This window comes from Artemia franciscana, chromosome 5 (assembly GCF_032884065.1).
Source record: "Artemia franciscana chromosome 5, ASM3288406v1, whole genome shotgun sequence".
Classification (NCBI taxonomy): Eukaryota; Metazoa; Arthropoda; class Branchiopoda; order Anostraca; family Artemiidae; genus Artemia; species Artemia franciscana.
In genome coordinates this window covers 30,625,631-30,639,054 of record NC_088867.1, presented here as the reverse complement: position 1 = coordinate 30,639,054, position 13,424 = coordinate 30,625,631, and the positions used below count along the sequence as shown (strand labels likewise).

Below are 13,424 nucleotides of genomic sequence, written 5' to 3'. Positions count from 1 at the left end.
AGCGCTTTACATTTCTGAGATGAAATTCTGGAAGTTTATAGGAGGTTATTTGGTGCTCGCTGTTGAACATTATATCAGCCTGTTCCTTCTTTTGGCTTGTACCCTGTTCTAGCTCGGGAATTCCGTGAGCTATGATATTAAGCCTTCGGCCCTCCCTATCATGGTATCTTTTTATTTCGTCTCTCACTTCTTCGCGGGCTTCCGATTTGTGAGCCTTAGTAATGACTGCGAGCTCGGCATGAAATTTGTTCGTTAGGGTTTCCTTCAACACTTTTAGTTCTTCTCCGACGAGGTATTTGACTTGTGTTTCCATGTCGGCTTTGTTGCACTTTTTTAACAGTTCCATTTCAATTTCTGAAACTCTTTCAGCGACAGAATCAACCATTATAAGTCATTTCTACGAGCAGTTCAGTTTTTAGGCGATGAATTTGGTCTTTCACAATCGTGTTTACATCCTCAGCGGTAGCAATTTTTCTCGCGGGGTCGGCTAAATAAAGGGGGCAATACCAGGAGAATGATGATCCAGCACTTAATTCGTTTATAAGGTTATACCTGGATTCTGTCATTTCAATACATGAAAGGCATAGCCACTTTTCACACCCGTCACACAACATTGCTTTAGCATCAAGTTTTAATTTCATGTCGCAGCCCGCACAGGGTGTCTCTCCTTTTTTTTGTGGGGACACTTCCTTTCTTTTTCCCATTATCTTTAACCTTATTGCGATTTTTTCGATAAGCTTATTAACCTTATTTGATTGTTTATTAAAACATCTAAAATACGCAGGATGGATTCACAATGGAACTTGCACTTGGGATCACAATCATCAACGTTTTTTGGACCTGTGGGAAGTGCGGATACCCGAGTCGCCAATCCCCCGCAGTTTAAGGATGGATATCCAGCCGGTACCAATACGGCCTTTCGTGTTCGTTATCGCTCTCTTCTGCACATGTTTCGCCGAATGTTGAAGATGAACGACTCAGTTTACGTAATTTGTGGCTTCTTTTTCGCAGCCGTGAACCGGCAACACTGTATAATTAAGGCAGTGAAGAACGAGAATATACAGAATTCCCAAGAGTATTGAAAATAGATTAATTGACTTCGAAGTCTGAATATAAAAAGTCCAACACTGTGGTAGGTCCCTTAAATTAACACTTAGGGTACAACAATATTAAGGATAATGCAAATAATAAGGAAAAACAGTTTTGTCTCACAGTTTGTTATATAGGCCTATCTATCCAGGGCAGTGTTTCCACTATGGGGATTTCCCCCCTAAAATGGGGATTTTTTTAGTCTTTCAGGGGTCAGAGTTTTTCTTAGGGATTTGGGGATTTTCTAGGGATTTTTCCTCTCCCATGGACTTTTAGGGAAATTTTTGGGGGTTTTCTTTAATTTGTTCATCATCATCATCTTTTTGATCAGAGAAGCAGGATAATTCGATTTAGGATCTGTTTTCTTGGGAATTGAACTTGGAATCACAGAGAAGAACTTTTTCAGTTGCTTAAAAAATTTTAACACCACACAGATTTTGAGATGTACAGGAGTCCTAAGTAACAAACTAGCAACAAAGAACTGTTTGAAACAGTTCCATGCTGATGTGGGCTTCAAACAATAATTTCAGCTTGGACTGTTCTCGATTAATGAAGTCATAGCCTATGGTTTGTCATTTTTGGGTTGTTTCTTCATAAGATTATTTGGTAGACAGCATGTCATTTTTTTACAGGTCAGATAAATAAAGTTATAATATATTTTGATAGTTTTATAGGGTACGTAGTTGTTCTTACTGTATTAAATTTTTTACAAGCATTGCATGTATGATTCTTTTTCACCACAGTACTTGTATGATGTTTATGATTTTTGTGTAAAATCAAAAAAACTTGAACTCGATCTTGTAGCCAGCTTTATAAGTACTGACGTGAATAATAGAGGTAGGCTATAACTATTCGAACACCTCTCTTACCATTTCATTACCCTAGTTTTTAACAGACAAACAAACTGACAGCCATTTTTTAAAAACAATGGCACACGTAGGAATAAATGGATTGTGTGTTTTTGGCAAGCCTATGTACCCAGGGGAAAATCATGAACCTTCATACTATAATTGGTAAATTTTTTGTTGTTCATTTTTTTACTTACAAATAAAGTGAACATACCACTTGATGTCTTTTTTTATGTTCTTTACAAATATAACAATTACATCTGTCGCAAATTCAAATTTAAGCACAATTTGAGGTCTTGAAACCAAAATATTTCTAGTTTTGTGGTATTACAAAGCTTAAAATATTGGTCTCAGCATTAAACTTCCTGCAGAAGGACTATGTGGAATCAACTAGTGCTTTAGAAATCAATGTGAACAATCGGAAGTTTTAACTTCCCCTTGAAAGCATTTACTTGGGTCTGAACGGACTAGATTCCCTCTTTATGTCAAGGCAGATACTGTCGTCCCCCCTGATTCAATCGAAGTAGTTCTCAAAGCTGCACAGGCATTCCTTATCAAAGGAGAAGGCCAGATACAGAAAAGGTTCCATTTCAAAGATGACATTTACAAATATGCTGAAATGGTTGACCCAGTGTCAGCTCAATCACTTCAGCCTGCCTCTCTGCTACCTTTTGTTAGAAAGTATGGACGGACCCCAATGGGACGGAACCAAAACCGAGCAGGAGTGGAGGAAGCAGAGCCTCATCAATATTGAAAACGTCAAAACAATGGATGCTGTGACCTGCTGGTGTTTGGTATTGGTGAAAAAAAAAATGCTGCCAGAACAGAATTTGTATCCTAACCTGAAACTTGCAGTATTATTTATTTCCACTGTTTCATTTTCAAATTTCAATGTTGAGAGGTTTTTCAGTGCTGTAAAAGTAGTAAAAACAGACCGTCAGAATAAATTGAAAACATAAACTTTTCAGGGGATTCTAAAAACAAAATATGAAATGAAAAGGGCTCAAGAAAGTGTGGAATGTGAAGATGATTAGTTACTTCACCACAAAAGAACGGTGAAAGCTTCAGCCACCATACAAAAAATGTTGAAGACACATCAGGGGAAGATAAGGTCTGATTACGTTTAACAAGTTATGATTGAACAGTATTAGACATCTTGTACTGTAATCTACATTACAGTATTACATTTTCTTTTCTATTTGCTTAATATTATTTGAAGTATATTTGAAGCTATTTGTATTTAGCTGATGATTAAAAAGCACTTTAACAGCATGACAAGACATTCTATTATGGTAGGGATAGCTAGACTTCATTCTAAGACGCCAAAATATGTTACCTTTCAATGGTAGGGGTAAAATGAGATAGGGAGAAGCAGTTCAGGGAGTAATTAGAAAATGGGAGATTTTTAGGGATTTTGGAACTGAAGATGGGGATTTCTAGGGATTTTTCAGCTCTTTATTAGGGATATAAAAAATGAGAAAGTGGAAACACTGATCCAGGGTTCAAATTTATGCAACACATGGTTTTGTTTACAACAATGAAAAATAATAAAAAAATTGGACTCAGTTTTCACTGCTTTCCCTAAAGAATACAATAAAATGCTTAAGAAAGACCCCAATGATGCTACAAGGTTGCCCTAAGTTTGAATGTTGATTTTAGATCTTAATAGGCCTATAGAGTCTCCTGACTTCTAAGTGAAAAGAATAAAATTCATCTCTCCTTGAGTCTTGTGGAGTGATAAAGGTGGCAAAACTTTAACCAACTTTTGAGTTGCTGTCAAATAGCCTCTCATGGACAATTTTGGTTGAATGCCTAGGTAGATATCTTCTCAAAGAGTTGGTATTGCTCATCATGGATTAAGTTGAGGAAAAAACATAAGCACAAATTTCTAATTTTGTAATTGGTAAGAATGCTGCCCTGGGATCCCATCTGGTTCTAAGCTAGTTTAGACAGTATCATGTTTTAGCCTAGGATAAGAACCCCAGTTCTTGGCCAGTGCCTAATCTCTGATGGGATAGAAGACATTTCCCCAATTCATTTTGTGTTCTTCCCTTGCCTTTATTGTGCTATTTAGCAGCCTATTAAATAAAAAAACAAGCTTTTTAACTTAAAGCAAGGAGCAGCATTAAAACTTGAAACAAACAGAAATTATTCTATAGCCCTATATGAAAGGGGATGTCCCCTCCTGAATGCCCTGTTCTTTATGCTAAAGTTTTTTATTCTTTTAAAAAGTAGAGTTGGGTAAAATTCTAGTTAATTGACTTCTTGCTATCTCAGAAATGGTTTAGGTTAGGAAAATTAAACTTTCAGGGATGAATCTACAGACTAAAGTATGTCCTGGGAAGGTATTCTGAAGCAACTACCTCTACTCCTTCTCCCTCTAGAGGGCCTGACCCTTGATGACCTTTAAAAAATATGTGTGCTATAAAAGTGAAACCTTGGAAAATAGATCTTCTGCTTAATTGAAGTACAACAAAATTGTTTTCAGCTTCATAACTTTGCTCAATTCTATTTTATAAGGTTTTAAAGATATGCAAGTAGGGTAAGATGACCAGTACTGGGACGCTTCAATCACTCTGCCTATTCTGGGACAGAATCTTTGGTTGGATTGCAACATGTCAAATACTGGGACAAAAGACAACAGGTTTTTACCTACTAGAATTTTACCTAGAGTTGTAACAAAGAGTTACACTTTAGTGGGTAGAATTCTACTTGATTGACTTCTTGCTATCTCAGAAAGGGGTTAGGTAAAGAAAATGAAACTGTCAGGGATGGGTCTAAAGGCTAAAGTATGTCCTGTGATGGTATTTTGAAGTACCCACCTTCACTCCTTCCCCCTCTAGAGGGCCCTGAAATTTGCCTAGATGACAGATCTGTACCTATTGAAATTTTGGCAAAACAACATTTTACCTTAATTTTCAGTTACCTGTTGCCTTTTCTCTGCCTTTAGTTCTGAAAATCAAATACATGTTATTTGAGCAGAATTCTGAGCCATATCAATGTTTTGTATAATTCTAGTTAATTGACTTCTTGCTATCTTGGAAAGGGTTTAGGTTAGGAAAATGAAACTTTCAGGGATGGGTCTACCAGCTAAAGTATGTCCAGGAAGGTATTTTAAAGTACCCACTTCCACTCCTTCTCCCTCTAGAGGGCCCTGAAATTTGCCTACATGACAGGTCTAAAGCTATTGAAATTTTGACAAAACAATATTTTACCTCAATTTTCAGTTAATAGTTGCTTTTTCTTGGCCTTTAGTTCCAAAAATGCAATTCCTATTATTTGAGTAGAATTTTGAGCCATATCAATGTTTTGTTTCAAAATTTAGGAAATGTATTTACATATCTTTAAAACCTCATAAATTTGGATTGAGTAAAGTTGTGAAGCTGAAAACAATTTTATTGTACTTTGTTCAAGCAGAAGATCTATTTTGCAAAGTTTCACTTTTATAACACACATATTTTTAAAGGTCATCATAGGTCAGGATCCTCTGGTGGGAGAAGGAGTAGAGGTGGGTACTTCAAAATACCTTCCTGGGACATACTTTAGCCTGTAGACCCATCCCTGAAAGTTTCATTTTCCTAACCTAAACCCTTTCTGAGATAGCAAGAAGTCAATCAAATAGAATTTTACCTTTTAAAGTACCCACCTCCACTCCTTCTCCCTCTAGAGGGCCCTGAAATTTGCCTACATGACAGGTCTATTATACCTATCAAAATTTTGACAAAACAACATTTTACCTTAATTTTCAGTTACCAGTTGCTTTTTCTCTGCATTTACTTCTGAAAATGCTATTTTTTTGAGTAAAATTCTGAGCCATATCAATGTTTTTTTCCAAAATTTAGAAAATGTATTTGCATATCTTTAAAACCTTATAAATTGGGATTAAGCAAAGTTGTGAAGCTGAAAACAATTTTGTTGTACTTCATTCTAGCAGAAGATCTATTTTGCAAGGTTTGACTTTTATAACGCACATATTTTTGAAGGTCATCAAAGGTCAGGACCCTCTAGAGGGAGAGGGAGTAGAGGTAGGTACTTCAAAATACCTTCCTGGGACATACTATAGCCTGTAGACCCTTCCCTGAAAGTTTCATTTTCCTAACCTAACCCCTTTTGATTTAGTTGAAGATGCCCCTAAACATCTCCTGAACAATGTAATGGCTGATATCATCAGCCATTTCTTAGATATTGCTGGTATTTCAGTTAAAACAAGTTTTTTAACTGAAAGTAAGGAGCGACATCAAAACTTAAAACGAACAGAAATTACTCTGTTTATAGAAGGGACTTTTCCCTCCTCAAGGCCCTGCTCTTTACACTAAAGTTTGACTCTTTCTCCCAACTTTACTTTTTAAAACAGTAAAAAACTTTAGTGTAAAAAGTGGGGCGTTGAGGAGGGAAAAGCCCCTTTAAGATGTGGAATAATTTCTGTTCGTTTTAAGTTTTAATGCTGCTCCTTACTTTCAGGTGAAAAAACTTTTCCATATTTACTTTTTAATTGTTTTGTTTTTATTTTAAATGATGCTAGAATATCTTGCGCTCTCTTCATGGAAATTATCTTCTCCCATGACAAATTCCTCCATGGATAGATCCTCCCATGTAACCCCCTCCCAACCAAAAAGTCCCCCTTGAAACGTCTGTATGCTTCCCATTAACCATTACTATACCTAAACTCTGGTCAAATTATGTAACTTGCAGCCCCTCCCCCTTGGACAATGAGGGAGTAAGTCGTCTCCAAAGACATTGTTATTATGTTTTTTGACTATGCTGAACAAAATGTCTATCTCAAAATTTTGATCCATTAACTTTGGGAAAAAATGAGCATAAGTGGGGATCTAGGTACCCTCCAATTTTTTGGTCACTTAAAAAGGGCACTAGAACTTTTAATCTCCGTTAGAATGAGCATTCTCGCGACATTCTAGCACCACTTTGTCGATACGATCAACCCTGGAAAAAAAGAAAACAAATAAACATGCACCTGTGATTGGTCTTCTGGCAAAAAATATGAAATTCCAAAATTTTTTAGATAGGAGCTTGAAACTTCTACAATAGGGTTCTCTGATACGCTGAATGCGATGGTGTGATTTTCGTTAAGATTCTATGACTTTTAAGGAGTGTTTTCCCCTATTTTCCAAAATAAGGCAAGTTTTCTCAGGTTCGTAACTTTTGATGGATAAGAGTAAATTTGATGAAACTTGTATATTTAAAATCATCATAAAAACCCGATTCTTTTGCTGTATCTATTAGTTCAAAATTCCGTTTTTTAAGAGTTTTGTTTACTTTTGAGCCGGTCGCTCCTTACTACAGTTTGTTACCACGAACTGTTTGGTAAAGGAACAAGTTTTTTTTTATTGTCTTTGGCATTCTTCTTGACATTTCTCTAAAGTTTGGCTTTAATACTCCTTGCTTTTTTGGATATTCAAGATCAAACATACCCTCTTTTCTTGGTAAAAAAAAGCCTTATATGTTCACAATAGACAACTTGCATAACTTACAGCCCTTGCAATAGTGACTGAGGGCATAGTTATTGTGAACCCTAGAGGCATAGTTATTTAAACTTGGGACTGTTTTAAATAAAATGGTTATCTCAGCATTTTGATCCTATGTGTTTCGGAAAAATGGGCGTGGGGGATGGAAGCCCTCTAATCGCTTCTGACTCTTAAAAAAAGATACTGGAACTTTTGACTTCCAATTGAATGAGCCCCTCCAAAGTTGATAGAAAAACCTTTTCCATTAATACCTTATATGTTTGCAATGAGCAGCTGGCTTAACTTACATTCCTTTGCCCCAGGAGTTGCTGGCAGGGTTGTTAATCTTGGAGGTATGGTTATTCGACCTTTGGACTATTTTGAACAAAACGGCTATTTCAAAATTTTGATCAAATGCATTTGAAAAAATGGAGGCTAGGAGGGAGAGGCTGAATGCCCTCTGATTACCTTTGGTTCTTTAAAAATGAAACTAGAACTTATGATTTTCAATCAAAACCCTCCAATCAGGCCTCTTCCAAAGTTTATATGATCAGCCCTTCCATAAAAACTATATATTTTAATAATGGGTAACTTATTTTTTTTTCAGTAAAGTGCATATTATGTTCTGGTTTTGAGAAGGTATGGGGGTTGTCGGCCCTACTCATGTTAATTTTTTTTTTTTGGAATTGGTTGTTTATTGTAATTTCTGTTCGTTATGGGTTTCTTTAATTTATTGATTGTGATTTGTGGTAGTTTCACCCTTCGTAGATTGTTTGATCTTATTTCTGCTCATTTTTGGCTTGATGGACTTCTTCATTTTTCTTTGAAAAAGTTATTGGGGGGGGGGTAATTAATTATAATGAATAATAAATCATCGAAGCCTTGTGGCTCTTTTGTTGCTACAGCGTTGCCTCTGGTGCAATTCTGCTTCATATACTTACTATGTTGCTTTCTGGTTGGTGTTTTTTGAATAGTTGAGACTTAGACAGGGAGCCAGGAATAAGTTTAGTTTTGTATTGTTGGTAAATTCTAATTACTGCAGCTTGAGCTTATCTTATTTTTTCGCCCATGGAGAGTTTTATGGCGGTCATTTGGGGAAACGTGAAATAAATCGATTACAGGGCATTGCCCCCTCCCACTCCCCTTTTCACCGCCCTCCCCCCAAAGGTATCCAAAATTTCAAGATAGCCATTCTGTTCAACATAGCTGAAAAGTCCAAAAACTGTGTCACTGGGGATGACAAGACCCAGCACAACCCTTGGATAAGGACTGTAGTTTATTCAATTCGTTCATTGTTAACATACGGGATTTATGGTTTGGAAAGGGTGGGCCCTTACCTTAGACCTTAGATCCTCCTATGCCTCTCGAGGTGCCCAGGGCATCCAAGAAGAGTCTCCAGTCGTAAGGGTGGGCAGTTGTGTAATTTTGTAAAAATCCCGGGGAGCAGATTTGGAGCCAATTTTGCTAAGGCAAGTGAAAATGACTAGGGCTGGGAGGAAGGAAAATTGGGGTTGTTGGTAGGGGACTGCCACAAAGCAAATTACGCGGGGGGCATGTTTGATTCTTTGTTTAAAAAAAGGTAAGGGTATTAAGGTGAAGGTCTTCTGTAATCTTAAGGTGAGTGTCTAGCTGAATCAAAACAGACTATGTTCATGTAGATTGTAAAAAGGGCATAACAGTGCTATTTCAGAATCGTTTAGAGTATTACGTCAAAACTTACAGGCTACAATAAGTTGTATGTTCAACCGACCAAAAGGGAAAATGTGCATGCTACTACTACTACTACTATCGCTATGAACACTACTAAAGTTAAGGATACTAAAGTGAAAACCTTAGGGAATGCTGATGAGGAGGGTGAAGTAAATCAAAACACTATGTATATGCAGTTGCAAAAGGGCGTGTTAGTAATACCTTGTAAACCACATTGAGTACTATGTTGGAACTTCCTGGTATGTTGAAGGAGATGTTGAACTAACCAAAAGCCACTACGTACATACTGCTAATACTGCGTCGGCTAATTCGACGACTGCCCCCTTTTCGGGGCCCCCTCCTATCTTTATCAGGGACAAGTTCAGATTGACTATTCCCTCTTAATTTATTAACAGGCTCGTACAAAGATATTGCTGTTATGTCATCTGGCTTCATTTTCCACATTTTTCGCAGTTTCGTCCAAGGCCTCCACTTCACACCTCCTTAATTCACATTTAAATGCTTTCTCCACTTTCTTTACGTTCCTCTTATTTTCATATGATCTATCACTCATATAATTCTTGTACAGGCCCTCCCACTCTAAATTAAACATTAAACATTTTCACTAATATTCCTAGCTGTGTTTATAACTTTCTTCCCTAAGACACCATCAGCAACTTCTTAATCAATTTTCCTAAAATTATTCCATTCATCTTCTGTATTGTCAAATTCTAAACTCTCCAGTTTAGTATATACCTATTCCTGGTACGTTTCTCTCAATATCATATCTTTGAGTCTCAAAACAGAACTTTTCTATGAATCATCTTGACAGGCGTTATCTACTGACTTTAAAAAAAAAAACAAACAGTTCCAACAAGCTTGAATATATAAAGATTCTATCTTGTGTTTTACCCTATGATACTACCTAACATTTGTAGAGTACTGAAAAAATAAGTATAGGGGACCTGTTGCACGAGAGTTCAGTTTTACGGGGGATCAATTGCACGGGGATTCAGTTATACTGGGGTAGAGTTGTACAGAGGTTCAGTTGGGATCCACCTGCAAAGGGTTCAGTTGCATGGGGTTCAGTTACACGGGGTTCAGTTGAAATGGAACCATCTTATGGGAAAGCTTAAGGAAGATAGGAAATGAAACCTGTAATTTCTGTCTCATTTTGACAAAAAATTATATTGACTTTTTTAGTTTCATCGCCTGAATTAAACCAATATCTTTTTCTAAGTTTTATTGCGTATGTTTATAAACAACAAAACAAGCCAAAATTTATTGAAAAAACAAAGTTTTTTTTATGAAGGTAAATTCGTGAAGTTGAAACTAAAAATCAACAAAAATTATTGCTTCGCAGATTTCGCAAGAAATTTCTACTAAACTTATTTGGATAGTGGACTCGTGATATTTTCCCATATTCGTAGAATTTCAAAAACCAGTGCTTTGCTGAAAACAGAAAACCAAACAGAAAAACCAGGATTTCTCTTTTGGATTGGAAAATTCCATGAGTACCCTAAAAAAATTGCAAGTCTCTCACCGACTGTGATATTGATAGCCTTTAGTATATAATTTCGTACGATAGCCTTTAGTATAGAATTAAAAAATTCAACCAAGCTCAATTTTCAGTGAAGTGCTAGTGTTATGGATTCTCCATATATCAGAAAATATCACGAGTCAGTTTATTTGAGCAAGATTTGTAGATATATCTTGAGTAATTTGAGTAAGTTTCAACTTCCATCTTTGCTTTTGTGAGAAACACTTGTTAAAAAAAATCATTTAAAGGCTGTAGTATTTTAAAAGTTTTCTTTTCCTTTCAGGCAATACAGATTGAAATGGTGTGTGAAAAATGCGAGAAGAAACTTGGAAAAGTGATCACACCAGATCCATGGAAATCTGGGGCAAGGAATGTAACTGAAGGAGGAGGGAGAAAAGTTGGAGAAAATAAAGCGCTCACTGCTGCCAAAAACAGATATAATCCTTATACGTCCAAGTTTCAATCATGTAAGGTATGCCGACAAAAAGTACATCAGCCTGGATCTCATTATTGTCAAGCTTGTGCTTATAAGATAGGAATATGTGCCATGTGCGGAAAGAAGATTTTGGATACAAAAAATTACAAACAAACGAGTGTTTGACGTTACTCCAATCTCTTTTAAATCTTTAAGCTAAACAGGCTATCCTTCAAGTTTATTCACTTATTGAGTAATCAAGTCTGTTCCAAGAAATTAATTACGTGTTTATGTAGATTCTCAAAGAGGAATTAAGATTTGAGAATTGTGTAACAGACTTGGCACAAATAAGGCCCCATCAACGGACCATTTTTGGTTTTTATATTGTTGCAAAAAATAAACGAAGCTCGGATTACAGAAGCTACCTATAAAAAGGTAACTTCGTGTGGTCAGTCCAGTACCTGTGTATTGTTGAAATTTATTCTATTGAATAAGTAACTGCAATTTATACCAATGTAGGAATTGACGTCACCTGTTTTGTCTGTTTCAAGCAAAAAATTATCTAATTCATATATCCTTTTGTTTTAATTTTGTAATAAACTTGAATATTTTTTAATTACTCACCCCCTTTATTTTAGCTAGTACGAATGTTTTCTTTGCTTGATAGTGGCTGCCGTTTAAGTTAATTGTGCATAACTAACTAGTTATCGTAATTACATTTAAATAATCATCTTTCGTGTTTTGCTTTTATCGTTGAACTTAGTTCTGTTGTTTTGTTCACATATCTTGAATTTTTCTGGGGGGGGGCATTACCGGAGTGAAAGTCTGTGAGGTCTTTAGACCAAAATTTTAGTTCGAAATCCGTCCCTCTCCTTTGTGTGCAATTGTGTAACCGCTCTTTAGAGAACTCTTTATGATTTCTGTAATTTTACAACTTATTTTCTAAGTTAATTTTTGGAAAGTCACAATTCATCAAGTAGTTATGTCTTAACAAAGTGGAGAAGGTTGAGAAGACGAACTGAGTGAAAGCCTTGCAATTGCAAGATCTTTGTCAACCAAGGATTAATTGCTATTAAAACAAAAATTCCGTAAGTGCACATTCCATAGCTGTTGAAATGGTTCTAAGATAAATATTGTGCTAGGTGGATATATGGAGACGTCATTCTGTCTAATAGATAATTTTTGAAGTGCTGGATGGCCAGTGTTTACGACTTAATTCGACGCCCTTCACCGTTCTCGAGATATTATAGAAACGCTATTTTGATAGCATCACTGATTTCAGGGGCGATCCATTCCGATGATTGAGGTGCTTTCATCAATCAGACGATCGATTTGTCCTGTGGTTGGGTCTTCCGTGAATTGGATACTTGACAACTTATTTGAAAGTGCGGTTCTCTACTTTTTTCTTGTTTCGATATTTTTCAGCAGATCAAAGGGGAATCTGGGGTAGCTTTGCTTTAGCTGTTGGGGCTTTCGAAGGTGCAGAGATAGTTCTGACAAAATTAGAACATGGCCTGAGTCAAAGTCATCAGCTGAAGATACTGTGCTCAGTATTGACGATTTCCAACACTTAGGGACAAGTATGTTGTCAATCATGTCTGAGGTCTGGCAGTCTAGGCATCTTGTGTAACTTTTTTGCGCCGTTTGTGACGAAACATAGTGTCGGTAGTAAGGAGTGAACTATCACGGCTGAACTCTTTGAGCATTTTATCCCTATGATTTTGACGCCCATGTCCGAACTTGTCCATTACTTCTCAAAACCTTCATTTGACTGTCCCACGACGGTTTATAAAGTCCCTAGTCACAAACAGAACATCTCTTTTGGGCACTTGGTCTACGGCGTGCTGGAGCTCAGTGCATAACTTTTCTGCTGCTTGGTCACTCTGGGATGAGTTGTGGGCATAGACTTGGATGATGGACGTGTTAATGATAGATCCCTTAAAACAGTCAGTGATGTCACCCTCGGAGAATAGATTTATGGTAAGCAGAAACTTTTGGCAAGTTTCAAAAGTAAGAAACGAATTCCTTGGCAGTAAACGCCATCGCTTCATCCCAAAGTGATGAGGGTTGTGATGTTTATGGTTCCTATCCCATTTAAAGAAAGATGAGTCTTTTATAGTCCAATAATATCCCAAAAGTGAGGGTCAATTTCATACAGAGTTAATTTTTTTTACCGGTTTAGGTGTTGTTTGCAAGTTTAGTGTTCCAAGCAGCAGCGATGTTTTTGGGATATATGTAGATATATTCTACAACTGGAGAGTCGTCAAATCGGATGTATGATCGTTAGGTGCCTCAGAAGCAGTTGTAAAAATCGCTTACCATCATTTCGTGGTAACAATTCCATAACAGTTCGTGGTAACGAACTGTTAGTAAGGAGAGAC

The 13,424-nt window shown here is 36.7% G+C and overlaps 1 long non-coding RNA gene across 1 annotated transcript; it reads left to right on the top strand.

Moving 5' to 3' along the window:
• The first annotated feature begins 1,042 nt into the window (after positions 1 to 1,042).
• LOC136027248 (uncharacterized) lies at positions 1,043 to 11,659 on the top strand. Its single transcript, XR_010617552.1, has 2 exons — positions 1,043 to 1,132; positions 10,912 to 11,659. It is a non-coding gene; the product is annotated as an uncharacterized LOC136027248 (long non-coding RNA).
• Positions 11,660 to 13,424: the final 1,765 nt, after the last annotated feature.